This window comes from Spermophilus citellus (assembly GCF_964194105.1).
Source record: "Spermophilus citellus genome assembly, chromosome: 15".
In the NCBI taxonomy this organism is placed as follows: Eukaryota; Metazoa; Chordata; class Mammalia; order Rodentia; family Sciuridae; genus Spermophilus; species Spermophilus citellus.
This window is the reverse complement of record NC_138195.1, coordinates 16,821,945-16,835,665: the sequence shown is the minus strand read 5'-3', so window position 1 is coordinate 16,835,665 and position 13,721 is coordinate 16,821,945. Positions and strand designations below refer to the sequence as shown.

Here is a 13,721-nt window from a genome sequence, read left to right as displayed (position 1 = left end):
CCCCTCCAAACTTTAGCAGTTTGTGACCCTTCCTTGTCCCTGAATGACTGCTCTATTGCCTTTACTTCTGCATCCTTCAAAGATACCCCCCAGCCCATTCAAAGTAAAACACATTCAGTTCAGTGTAAGGTTTATATAGAGAGAAAAGGAAACCTATGTGGAAATTATATTTCTTTTAGGCAAAAAAGATAGCAAACACGATAAGAAAGGACATAGGCTCCAGGGTGTTGGGTAATTCAGCCCCTTCCTTGCCTCCTGATGAATAGCAAGTTAGAGATTAAAAGCAGGGCTGGAGCATGGGACAGGCAAAAAGCAAGAACAAGAAGAAAGGAACCCTTTGACCATTTTCCCAGAGGCTTGCACCTCTTCACCACAGTCTTAAGAATATTTGGTCCAAAATATTATCATTAAAATGTGTTAAAAATATAACATTGTTTTAAAACTCATGCAACCATCACTGTGGAAAAACAGGATGGCAGTTCCTCAATATATTAAACCAGAATTACCATTTGATCCAGCAATACCATTTCTAGGTTTATATACAAATGAACAAAAAGCAGGATCTCAAACTAATTTTTCCATATACATGTTCATAACAACACTATTCACAATAGCTAAAAGGAGGACAAAAATCAAAGCATCCTTCTACAGACGAATGGATAAGCAAAGGGTAGAATACACACGCAGTGGAATAACATTCTGCCAAAAGAATAAAGGGAATTCTGACAGGTGCTTCAACATGGGTGAAGCTTGAGGACATGGTGCTAAGTGAAATAAGCCATCACAAAGGACAAATACAGCATGATCCTATTTACATGGGTTCCTAGTCTAGTCAAATTCATAGACAGAAAGAATGATGGTTGCCAGGGACTGGGGAAGAAGAGGAAATGGGGAGTTACTGTTTCATGAGTACAGAGTTTCAGCTTTGCAAGATGAAAGAGTTCTGGAGATGGATGGTGGTGACAGTTGCACAATAATATGAACGTTACTTAATGCCACTAAACTGTACACTTAAAAATGATTAAGATGATGATAGATTGCTGCATATATTTTACCACAATAAAAATGATTTTTTTGAATTCATGCAATTGTTTTCTTCTCCTTCCCTAATCCAAGACCACCAGTCATGCTTCTCTCCCAAGAGGTGAGGGTGACCAGAGAGTGCACCCCTCTGCCTAGAAACTGATGACAGATCCAAACAAACAGGAGTCCCCTACAGAATGGCCAAACATGGGAGTGCTTCCAGCTGGGGTAGCAGCTAGGACTCCTTGTGCCCCACCCGACCCGGGATCTGCAAGCCGAGCCGCCAGTGCTGAGCAGTAAGTGCGGGCTGGGCTCCGCTCTCCACCTGGACTTCACAACTAAGGATTTGCGACCCCGCCCCCACCTCGGCAGCTCTTCATCACTGAGGCATGGCTACATTTTCAGGCATCACCTAAGATAAAATTCCCTAAAAAGTGCAGTTTGCTCCCCTGGAAGCAGCGTGCATGAGGTGCCAGCATTGGAGAGGGAAGCACGCTCGGACGTGCAGGCGGAGACCAGCCCCACTGATGTTCGGCAGCGCCCTCTTCCGGGAAGACTCGCAAGCTCAGCTTCTCCGCAAAGATCCTGGGAGCCGGCTGCCTTCGCTCCTATGGACCCTATGCACGGGATGCATCAAGCTCCCAACAATGCCTGAGTCAGGCAAATGCAAAGCCCAACTGTCTGGATGCTTTGGGCTTCGGGCGGATGTATCCTCATCCATTTCTTCGAAAGGCCAGGAAGTGTTGAGAAATCTGGACAACATTCTATTTGTGTAAAATTCCAAAGCAAGCAATAAATGATGGAAGTCAGAATAGTGGTCATGTTTGAGGGGTCAGTGACTGCCAAGAGGATGAGAGAGGTTTAGGGGTACATTTGTTGATCTGTATGGTGATTGGTTATATTACAATGAAAATTTGTTGACCTGTACACTTACCTATACTTCTTTGTTTGCATTTTATACTTTAATTTTTTAAATATTTATGGTGGCTATAACTTGGAGTCTAAATGTACCACAAAGGCCCATTCAGTAAATACTCAGTCCCCAGCTTGCACTGTTGAAAGGTGAGGGAACCTTTAAAAGGTGAAGGCTAGTGGGAGGACGTTAGGTCAATGGGAGTGAGCTCTGAAGAGGGGGTTGTAGGACCACTGTGCCTTCCTCTCTTTCATTCCTGGTTACAAGGTGAGCTGTTTTTCTTTGCCACATATTTCTTCCATGTGTGCTGCCTCGCCACAAATCCAAAGCTAAGGAACCTGATCATTTGTGAATTGGAATCTCCAAAACTATGATCCAAAATAAACCTTTTTTCTCTTTCTAAGAAGAAGAAAAGGAGGAGAGGACAGAGGAAGAATTCTTGGCTGAACCCCTTTCCGGATGAACTGAGTCAAGGAAGATGCAAGAGTAACCTGGGCAAGAAGGGCACTCCCAACAATAGCCACAATGAGTCAGATTGGATGTGTGAGGAGTTATACAGACATCCTTAAGAAGAGTTCATATAAACAAGTCAGTAATAAGGAGAGAAAGGCTTACCTGCTCCCCAGGCTCTCTGCTAAGAGTCCAAGGAAGGTGAAATGCTCCACCAGGCCACCCCAACATGAGGGAGGGAGGGAGAGTTGGCACCTGGCCATCATCCTCCTTTCCTCACACTCACAGCTCTTTGACCCCAGGACAAGTTGGGCCATCAGGACTGCCACTATGGACTTCATCTCATTTGCAGTGGTCACCCAAGAAACTCAGGTGGCCAGATTTGTTTTCCTTTCAGACCTTGTCTCACACAACCCCAGCCCCTACCTTCTCTTCTGGTGCCCTCTGTACCCAATCCAGTAGTCCTTCCTTCAGTCCACTGATCTCACCTCTGACCCTTGCCACTTCAATTCTCCTCAACTTGAATTCCATAACCTTTTATTTGGCACTCCTTTGAAAACACCTCAGGAACTTGGCCCTCCCTCAGCTCTCCGCCTTCACTCATTAATCCTTCTCTCCACCTGCTTGCTGCCTGCACCTGAGCAGCTGGATGTGCAGGACACTGGTAGCATTTTATATTAGTGATCATGTAGGTATTCAAGGAGGCAAGGGGCCAGTTACTACCTAGAAATAACTCCTCCTGCAGTCCTGCACCTTTCATTCTCCTGCTGTCCTTGGGGGACTCTTCACACCCTCTCCTTTCTCAGTCTCCCAGCACCCACTGAGCACACTGGCCCAGCTTATTTCCCTGAGAAGATGGAGCCGTGAGAGGATCCCCACAGCTGCTTCCACCTGCCCCCATCATCTCCAGGTTCTCACCTAAGTCCTTGCTAAGAATGCACCTGGGATCGCATCCAAGCAGTCCTGTCTGTTCAGTCACCCCAGTAATTCTCTCTTCCATCCAAACCCCTCCCCCTCTACTAGATCATCTCAATGAAGTCTAAATATGGGTGGATTTATACACTTGTTAAAAAAAGAAACCCTCATGATCTCATGCTCCTCCCAGACACAGCCCCATTTCCGACTCCCATTTTCTACACAAAGCTGATTCCTCTCTCTTTACTATCCATCGCCTTCACCATTTACTGTATCACTTTACCAAAGTCACTTGATGGGGTCGCCAATGGTCACTTTTCCATCCTCTTCTTACTGGACATGATCATTATTCCCACCCCTGCCATGTTCTCCTCCCACGCCCTGGGCTTCTTCCTGACCCTTCCTCCTCCCTGTTCCCAGCTTCCTGTGCTGCACCCACCTGTTGCATGGTGACCCTGCTTCAGCCTTCAGTCTCCACTCCCTCTGTGCACTCACTCCCCAAGATTTCATCCACCCTCACTATTTAAACACACCTGCCCACCCCTGGTTCATAAAGGTATATTCCTCTCCCAATCGACTTCCCATACCAACACCATACTTGTATTTCCAAAAATCTACCAGACAGCTCCTCTCAAATGTTGAATCTTAAAATAAAAATCAAAAAATAAATAAATAAAACTCCTGATCTAGAAAGAAAGATTGTTAGTCTGTCCCCCAGGACCTTCTTTTCCTCAGTAAAGGGCAATTCCCTTCTCTCTGTTGCTCAGCTCTGAATCACAGGTATCTGGCTGTCTGTCCTGCTCTGCCTCCACTGCAAACTCATCCATCAGCCAATCCTGTTGTATTTTCTTTTAAAGTAAATACACAAATTGATCACTTCTCATCACCTCCATTGACATCAGCTTGGGCCAAGCCACCCCCATTGGGCCCCAGAGTCATTTTAAGTCACCTCCTTCTTCTGCCCTGCCTCCCTATCTAGTCACAACAGCCAAACTAACCTTTTAAAAGAATAAATGAAATCATGTCACTCCCTTGTTCAAATGCCTCAATGCCTTGCCCTCTCAAAGTCCTTAAAATGACTGCTCACCTTGACCTGAAATCCCTCCCCACCCAGCCCTCCCCCAAAGTCTCCTCTTTGGAAACCTTTCCTGGCTGCACCCACACTCCTCCCATCAGTCTCAGGTCTTCACAGCACACCCCCCAGTCTCCTCCCAGTTGGTCCCCTTTACCTTTGCACTCTCTGCCCAAAGCTACCTTCACAGTGAAGTGTTTCCTGACTCCTTTATGTAAGAATGCCAACTCTCTCCCTCCTCATGCCCTCCTCACTCATTCCTCTTCCTCACCCTGTGCGTTTGCAGAGCACAGATCTCTTTCTCTCATTTGACACATTTTAGCTTGTTTATTTGTCTAATTTCTTTCTTCCACCTACCTCTAGATAATAGCTCCAAGCAATCAGGGACTTTTCACTGCTGAAAAGAAAATGCTGAATGCTGAATGCCCATTGCTAAGACCAGGAGGAGAACTCCTTTGGATCCATTTGTTCCATAAATTCAAGAAAGAGTCTTGTCTATTTTCCCTTTTTCTCGTTCTTTGCACCCTCTTTCCTATCATTCTCATCACTTGTTATATTTGGTCTCATCTGTAAGAATCTGGAATGGTTTAGAATGAGGTACCCCCCCAAAAAAAATTTTCATGTGTGAGATAATGCAAGAATGTTCAGAGGTGAAATGATTTGATTATAAGAATTGTGACCTAATCAGTAGTAGATTGATACACTGAAGTAGATTAACTGGGTGGTCACCATAAGTAGGGGGGCTGTGGCAGGAGGAAGTAGGTCACTCAGGACATGACTATGGGACTTTTATTTCATCCCTGTAAGAAGAACTCTCTCCTTCTGCTTCTTGGATGTCATATCCTGAGCTGCTTCCCTGTGCCATACCCTTCCACCATGATGTTCTGTCTCCCTTGGGCCCAGAGCAGTGGAGTCAGCTGACTATGGCCTAAACCTCTGAAATCATGAACTAAAACAAACTTTTCCTTCTCTGAGTCATTCATATCAGGTCTTTTGGTCCCAGTGTCAAAAATATGACTAATACAGAATTCCTCAGTTGTACCCTCTGGTGAGTGTTGATTTCATTGGGCTGTTTCATTTCCAAAAATACCTTCTTTTCTTGCTCTCTTCCTGCACCTCTTTCATAGCTACTTATACCTGTGTTTGAGCAAAGTGCTACTCTTCAACACCTTTGAGACCTCAGACTAGAATTGTGTCACTATTCTCTCTTCTGCATTAATGGTTTGGGTCAGGTCCACTAGTGGGTTGCTTAGCTAGACCTCTTGTTGTGGTTGGGATATGAGCCCAAAAGCTCCTGTGTTAATGCAGGAATATTCTGAAATGAGATGATTACGTTATGGGAGCTATAACCTAACCAGTGAATTAATCCATTTGATGGTTAATAATTTGAAGGGAGTACTGTATTGGTGGTAACTATAGGCAGGTCAGGAGTAGCTGAAGGAAGTAGGTCTCTGGGGGAGTGCCCTTGGGGATTATATCTTATCTATCTCCTCTCCCACCCTTCTGTGCTTCCCAGCTACCATGAGGTGAGTAGCTTTTCTCCACCATGATTTTCCACCATGATTTTCTCTCTCATCTTAGGCCCAAAGCAATGGAGTCAGCCATCCATGGACTAAACCTTTGAAACCATGAGGAAAATAAACCTTTCCTCTTCTAAGTTGTCCTTATCAGGTATTTTGGTCACCACCAACTAACACGAGGATCCCTCTTACACACTGCTACCTCACCAACCTCTCAAGAGTTCCCAGTGACACTTCTACATTTGAAAACTTGATTGATTGACATGGAGCTCTTGGGATTCTCTCAGCAGCATTTACCAGCAGCATGCTGAGAGCTCCGATTTATTTTGTTGTTGTTGTTTTGTTAGAGGAGAGGCCTCCCCACTTGAAGATGTATGGATCTTATACTTTATATCTTTCTCCTCAGCTATTCAAGTAAGAAGCTGACCAACAGAATGAGATCTTGTAAGAATGGACATAGGTGACTGCATGAAACCCTCAGAGGAGCACCCCGCTTCAGCTGACAGGTGGCCAAGTTGAGGGCCCCTCAGGAAAAACCCTGTTCTTTGCTCTTTTGTGTGTCATAAAAGAGTTCCAAAAAATTTCTCCTTTATTCTCCCACAACTGCTTCCTGACCCACCCATTCCTCCAACTCTGGATTCTATACTTTTTATTCAGTTAGATCTATAATAATAATAGCTAAAATCATCCAAACACTTGCTCTGTGCCAAGCATTGTTGTTAGGATTTTACAAAAATCTATTTGTTTAGTCTTCATACCAACCCAGTTGAGCAGCTACTATTATTTTCCTAGTTGAAAGATGAGGAAGGTGAATCAGAGAGAAGTTAAGACCTGCCCATGGTCAGGCGGCTGGTAAGGGCAGGTTTTGAGTACAGAGCTTGCTCTTGTTCCAATGGTAAGGACGGAGCAGAAGGAGTATGCTTGAGATCTGTGCTGCTATTCTGAGCCTTTGAGAGCGTGTCTGTGTATGGTGTGAACGTGCACAATTGGGAGGCACCTGGGAAGCTGGGCCAGCACCTTCTTCTTAAGAGCCCGATCAGTCACAGTTGCCCCACTCTATCAAGACATGGCATGAAAATAAATCATTTGCATGCCAAAGTTAGAAAAGATACCGGCTGTTCAAAGCCAGTGAAAATCTCTTATTTGACTTTATAACCACAGTTCTTGCTTTTTGTACATAGTAGATGCTTAATAAATATTTATTGGAATAAAGACAGAGAAAAATTAGAAGTCTCTATCCAGACACTGTGGCACATGCCTGTAACCCCTGCTACTTGGTAGGCTGAAACAGGAGAATTGCAAATCAAAGGCCAGTTAGTGAGACACTGTCTCAAAAAATAACAAAAATTAGAAATCTGTATAAGTCTGTGTGCGTATATATCATAATATACACGTATGGATATCTATATTTATAATAGTCAACACATACATATGTGAGTGTTTTGACTTGTCAGTACTCCTTTGCAATAAAACGCTACCTAGGGACATATGAATTTTCCTAGTGAAGGATTCCCAAACCAGTAGGAAATCAGGACTATGCTTTCAGTCTTAGAAAATAAATACAACTGGGATCAATTAGAATTGAGAATATTCTTTCTCAGCAATATCTCATGTTATCATGAGGGTTATCCTGAAAAATCAGGCTGCTAAATGTACTAAGCTTGTGGTTGAATCCAGTTCTGTGAAATCCGTAAGTCTTCTAAAGTGTTCCATTTGCAAAGTCAAAAAAAAAAATAAAGATTTTAATGTTTATTAGATGTTGGAAAGAGTATTGCAGAAATCCATAAATTTCAGCACTGACCAATTCAGGTTCCAGGCTGCACACTAATACATAGGAACTGTTTAGTTATAAAGTTCCCATCCCCATCTTTTCAATGGTCCTTAAAAAGCAACGGAGTGGACAGAAATCGTAGCACACACCTGTAACTCCAGCAACTTGTGAGGCTAAGATTGCAAGTTCTAGGATAGCCTCAGCAACTTAGCAAGACCCTGTATCAAAGTAAAATAAAAAGGGCTGGATGTGATCAGTAGTAAGCACCCCTGGGTTCAATCCCTGGTACCAAAAAATAAAAAATAAAGTAGCAGCATGTCCTTATACTCCAGTCTGTAAAGTATATAACTGATTAGCATCACTTTAATATTAAAAATAGATTGTGGGCTGGGATTGAGCGCTCAGCAGTAGAGCGCTCGCCTAGTAGGGGGCGGGACCCGGGTTCGATTCTCAGCACCACATAAAAGAAATAAAGGCATTGTGTTGTGTCCATCTATGAAAAAAGATTCTCTCTTTCTCTCTCTCTCTCTCTCTCTCTCTCTCTCTCTCTCTCTCTCTCTCTCTCCTCTCTCCTTTAAAAAAAAATAGGTTGCCCATAAAACCCAATATGCAGCCTTATTAGCACATTTAGAGAAATTTCTGCTATAAGCCAAATCTACAAAACTTTTTTTTAATCTCACACTAGGGGTTACATCGAGGATAATCAGTTGCTTTTATAAGAACTTTAATAAGAAATTGGCCAGAATATGGGACAACCACATTTGAAAGGTTGCAGAAAGTATCCTTGAAGTTGGAAGTCAAGAAGGATGACTCTTCCTTCCACCATTCTTGGAGTTAGAATCTTCCTAATTGTGCTTAGTACACAGTGCAAAGACCTATTCGAGTGTTTTTGTTTATCTATCCAGATGTATATTGGTTCTGCTTTGTTCCTAGAAAGAAGAGGGACAGGGGCCCTCACTCACCATAAAGCTGGAACTCAACTGCCAGCTTCTCCTCCTGTGCACCCTCGGCCTCCCAGACCTTCACCAGGCTCTTTCATTGTCCTCTCCTTTCACCCCTTAATCCACGGCTTTCTGAGTCCCCTCCTTTCCCAAAATCTCTTTCCATCGAGGTCATCCAACTTTATTGAACACTACATCAATCAGATGCATTTTAGTCCTTAGAGACTGACCCCTGTTAGTCTCTCATGTCTCCAAGTATCGTGGTGGTCATCGTCCCTGGAGTACTCTCTGATACTACAACTGCGTGGGTAACCATTATAGGTGCCCCCAAAAATCCTCTCCTCAGCCCATCATGAATCTGTTACTCTTCTGTCTCCCTCACTGAGTTATGAGCTCTCTGAGAGCAGGACTTGTTTTTTCACATGACACATGCCAGTACCTAGTACAAAATAGGTACTCAGTAACTCGATGATGAATTAGTGACTGAATGCATGTTAATCACTCACAGAGTAACCAGATAAATGGCACCTGGACATCTGCCTCCTATTCTTATTAGAAAGATGACTAATTTCACTCATGCCTTCATCAAGATACCCCTCAACCACATGCTGTCTGTCCCTCTAGTGCACAGATGTACAGAGGATGCCCAACCTCCTCCTTCCTCTCTGGTATTCCTAACCTGTCCATGGGTGATCATATGGCTGTACACCTGCTGCCAGCTTAGAACAATCCAATTACTGGTCCCTCCGGTTGGTATAGGGAAGAGAACCAAACTGGAAATCAGACATCAGGCTCTCTCGGAGTTTTCCCACTGGGGCCCCATTGCCCAACCACCCAATGCAGAGGTGACACAGGCCTTTTGGCCCCCCAGAGTCCCGGAATAACATACTTAACAGCATTTGATAGCTATGACATGATTTTCTTAACATGAAGGTAATCATTGAGGTAACTCCACTTCCTCATCACCATCACACAACAGTTATAAAGTACCTTGCCAGATATGGGAAGAAAGCACAGTTTTAACAAATAAAACGGATGCTTACTGAACACCACTGGCTCCAAAGTTTTAGATTTTCAAGGGACATAATCCTTATTCCTATGAAGTTTAAATACTCACTGAGAAATGTTCTAATTATCCATAACTATGGAACAAACAGGTCTAAACTTAGTGGGTAAGAACAACCACCACTTTACTATATATTATGATTTCATGGCTCAGGGAATTTGGCAAGATTTGACTAAGTAATTTTTCTGTTCCACATGGCCCTGTCAAGGTCACTCAGTGTCATTTAGCTGGCAACTGGGTTCTTCTGGAGGGACCAAGCTGGTTTCACTAACGTATCCAGCAACTTAGAAGAAATGGGGAATGGCTCAGTTAGGTCTATTGGCCAGAATCCCTACTCCCACCTTTACCAGCCTGGGCAACTGTACTTCTCAAATGACAGCTCAGGATTCTAAGAGTAGGTGTTCTGGCAAATAAGGCAGAAACTTCATGACTCTTGATGATCTAGTCTCAGAGACACACAGCATCACTTCTGATATATGTTATTGCCCAAAGCAGCCCACACAGATTCAAGGGGAAGAAAGATAGATGCTACCTCTCAATGGGAGAAGTGTCAAAGAATTTTCACCCATGTGTTAAAACATCCGCAAGGAACAGTAATACTCAAATAGGAACCTCTGAAAAAGGAGCTTCTTAAAAACAACTTGGCCTAATTTTTTAAAATAATACTACATGGGAGACCAATCAGCAGAGTAAAAGAAGAGGACCAAAGTGAGAAAGGAGAGAGAAAATGGGGAAGTTCTGGGAAATGAGATTGATCAAATTATGTTATATACATGTATAACTATGTCACAATGAATCATCCTACAACATATAATTATACATTGTGTATAATTATAACACACCAATAAAAACCACAAAAAAATAACTTGATCTATATTGAGTGTTTATAGCAGCTTTATTCATAATCAACAACTGAAAATAATCCAGTGTCCTTTAATTCATGAAGGATAAACACACTGTGGAACATCCATACAATGGACTAGTATTTAGCAATAAAAAGACACAAATTACTGATACAATAAGTTAATTGAAACTCAGAGGTAGGACACTGAGTAAAAGAAGCCAATCTCAATGACCACATACACTGTGATTTCACTTATACAACATTCTTGAAAAGACTAGACTATAGTGATAGAGAACAATTTAGTAGGTGCCAAGGACTGAGGGTCATGGGATGGTATGACTATAAAAAAGCAGCACCATTGTGAGATTGCAAATTGGTGCAACCACTCTGGAAAGCAGTAGAGAGATTCCTCAAAAAGCTTGGAATGGAAGCAACATTTGACCCAGTTATTCCACTCATCAGTTATACCCAAAGGATTTAAAATCAGCATACTACAGTGACACAGCCATATCAATGTTTATAGCAGCTCAATTCACAATAGCTAAGCTATGGAACTAACCAAGATGCCTTTAAACAGATGAATGGATAAAGAAAATGTGCTATGCATACACAACGGAATATTATTCAGCCTTAAAGAAAAATGAAATTATGACATTTTCTGCTAAATAGATGGAATTAGAGACTATCATGCTAAGTGAAATAAGCCAGTCCCCAAAAACCAAAGGCTGAATATTCTGTCTAATATGTGGATGCTAACACACAATAAGGGGTGGAGGGAGTAGAAGTTCATTGAATTAGACAAAGGGGAATGAAGGGAAGGGAGGAGGGATGGGATTTGGAAAGACAGTAGGATGACTCATACATAACTTTCCTATGTTCATATATGAATACATAACCAGTGAAACCACATCACTTACACCACAAGAATGGGATCTAATTAGAATAGTTATACTCCACGTATGTATAATATGTCAAAATACACTCTATTGTCATATGTATCTAAAAAGAACAAAGAAAAAATAAACTGAAGAATAAACAAAGGATTTTTTTTCAGCTTTTTCTTTCAAAGAGCTGCCCGGCCACTTGCTACTGGCTAGGGGTTCTGTGCGTGCCTATCTTCCTTTCTCAGGGCAGCTATCGTGGCCATAAAGACACTGAACCCCAAGACCAAGGTGGCCCACGTGCAGGCAGTGCTGGCAGTGAACATCAGTGCACGCGGGCTACAGGACGTGCTACAGACCATCCTGGGGTCCAAGGGCACATGAAGATGCTAGTGTCAGGTGCTGGGGACATCAAGCTCACTAAGAATGGCAATGTGCTGCCGCACGAAATGCAAATTTCGCACCCAACAACCTCGCTGATATCAAAAGTAGCTATAGTCCAGGATGACATGGCTGGTGATGGCACTACTTCCAACATCCTCATCCGAGAGCTGCTCAAACAGGCAGATCTCTACATTTCTGAGGTTCTTCCTCCTAGAATAATCACTGAAGTTTTTGAAGCTGCAAAGAAAAAGGCCCTTCAGTTTGGGGAGCAAATCAAAGTAAGCAGAGAAATGGACAGGGAGACACTTTATAGAGGTGGCCAGAACATCTCTGAAAGTTCATGCTGAACTTGCAGATATCCTAACAGAGGCTGCAGTGAACTCCTTTTTGGCCATTAAAAAAAAATAAAATAAAATAAAATAAGCTATGAACCTATTCATGGTTGAGATCATGGAGTTGAAACATAAATCTGAAACTGACACAAGCTTAATCAGAGGGCTCATTTTGGACCAGGGGCCCACCACCCTGACATGAAGAAGAGAGAGAGAATGCATACATTCTCACATGCACTGAGTCACTGCAGTATGAAAAAAACAGAAGTGAATTCTGGCTTTCTTTTTTTTTTTTTTAACAAGAGTATGGAAGAGAGAGAGAAACTAGCAAAAGCTGAAAGAAAGTTTATTGAAGATAGAGTGAAAAAAATAGAATTGAAAAAGAAGGGCTGTGGTGATTCAGATAAAGGCTTTGTTGTCACTAATCAAAAGGAAATTGACCCTTTTTCTTCAGATGCTCTTGCAAAAGAAGGCATAGTAGCTCTGCTCAGACTAAATGGAGAAATATAGAGAGGCTGACTCTTGCTTGCGGTGGGGGTAGCTCTGAATTCTCTTGATGACCTAACTCCTGTCTGCTAGGGACATGCAGGACTTGTCTATGAGTAGAAAAAAACAAGAAGTTCACCTTTATTGAGAAATGTAGCAATCTCTATTCTGACAAATTATTGGCCAAAGGACCAAATAAGCACACACTCACTCAAATCAAAGGTGCAATACGAGAGTCTTGAAGGCAGCTGTGTGGTTCCAGGTGTTGGTGCAGTGGAAGAGGCCATGGCAGAAGCCCTGATTAAATTCAAGCCCAGTGTAAAGGGCAGGGCCCAACTTGGAGTCCAGGCGTTTGCTGATGCATTGCTCATTATTTCCAAAGTTCTTGCTCAGAATTCTGGTTTTGACCTTCAAGAAACATTAGTTAATATTCAAGCAGAACATTCAAAATAAGGTCACCTTGTAGGCATGGACTTGAACACTGGTGAGCCAACAGTTGCAGCAGAATTGGGCATGTGGGATAACTATTGTGTGAAGCAACAGCTTCTTCATTCCTGCACTGCGATCACCACCAACATTCTCCTGAGATCTTGAGAGCTGGAATGTCCTCTTTAAAAGCCTCCCTGTGTCATCTGGATCTTGAAGACTATGAAATGATCCTGAGGGATAGAGCTGTGGATTTTCGTCCAAGCCTCAAATGGTTGTTCAAGGAATTTTCTTCTCCCATATGAAAAAAAAAAAAAAAGATTGGGCACATATTGAAATTATAGTGTGAAATTATAATTACAATATTTTCAATTGCACTGCGTATACATGCATAAAACAGGTCCTTTTTACCCAGTGAACAGGATCATTCGTTTTACTTACAGTGACATAAATTACATGTTAGATAAACACTTTATCTGTCTTATTAAATATTCCTTGAAAAAAAGAATAAACAAAAATAAGTTCAAGTCTTTTCACTAGTGACCTTTATGGACAATTTTCAAAAGACAGATATGAGCTGAAGTTCAGAGTAGTTCGGGTTTTCCACACAAAACTTAATTCAAAATAGAATACACTTTCCAACAAACAAACAAATTAATTAATCCCCTCTGCTATTAACTGAGTTGTTTAAAATATT

At 42.3% G+C, this 13,721-nt stretch overlaps 1 pseudogene across 1 annotated transcript; it reads left to right on the top strand.

The window, feature by feature from the left end:
• The first annotated feature begins 1,487 nt into the window (after positions 1 to 1,487).
• LOC308634076 (T-complex protein 1 subunit zeta-like) lies at positions 1,488 to 13,329 on the top strand (annotated as a pseudogene). Its single transcript has 3 exons — positions 1,488 to 1,730; positions 3,530 to 3,750; positions 11,645 to 13,329. The product of its transcript is annotated as a T-complex protein 1 subunit zeta-like (transcript).
• The last annotated feature ends 392 nt before the right edge of the window (positions 13,330 to 13,721 follow it).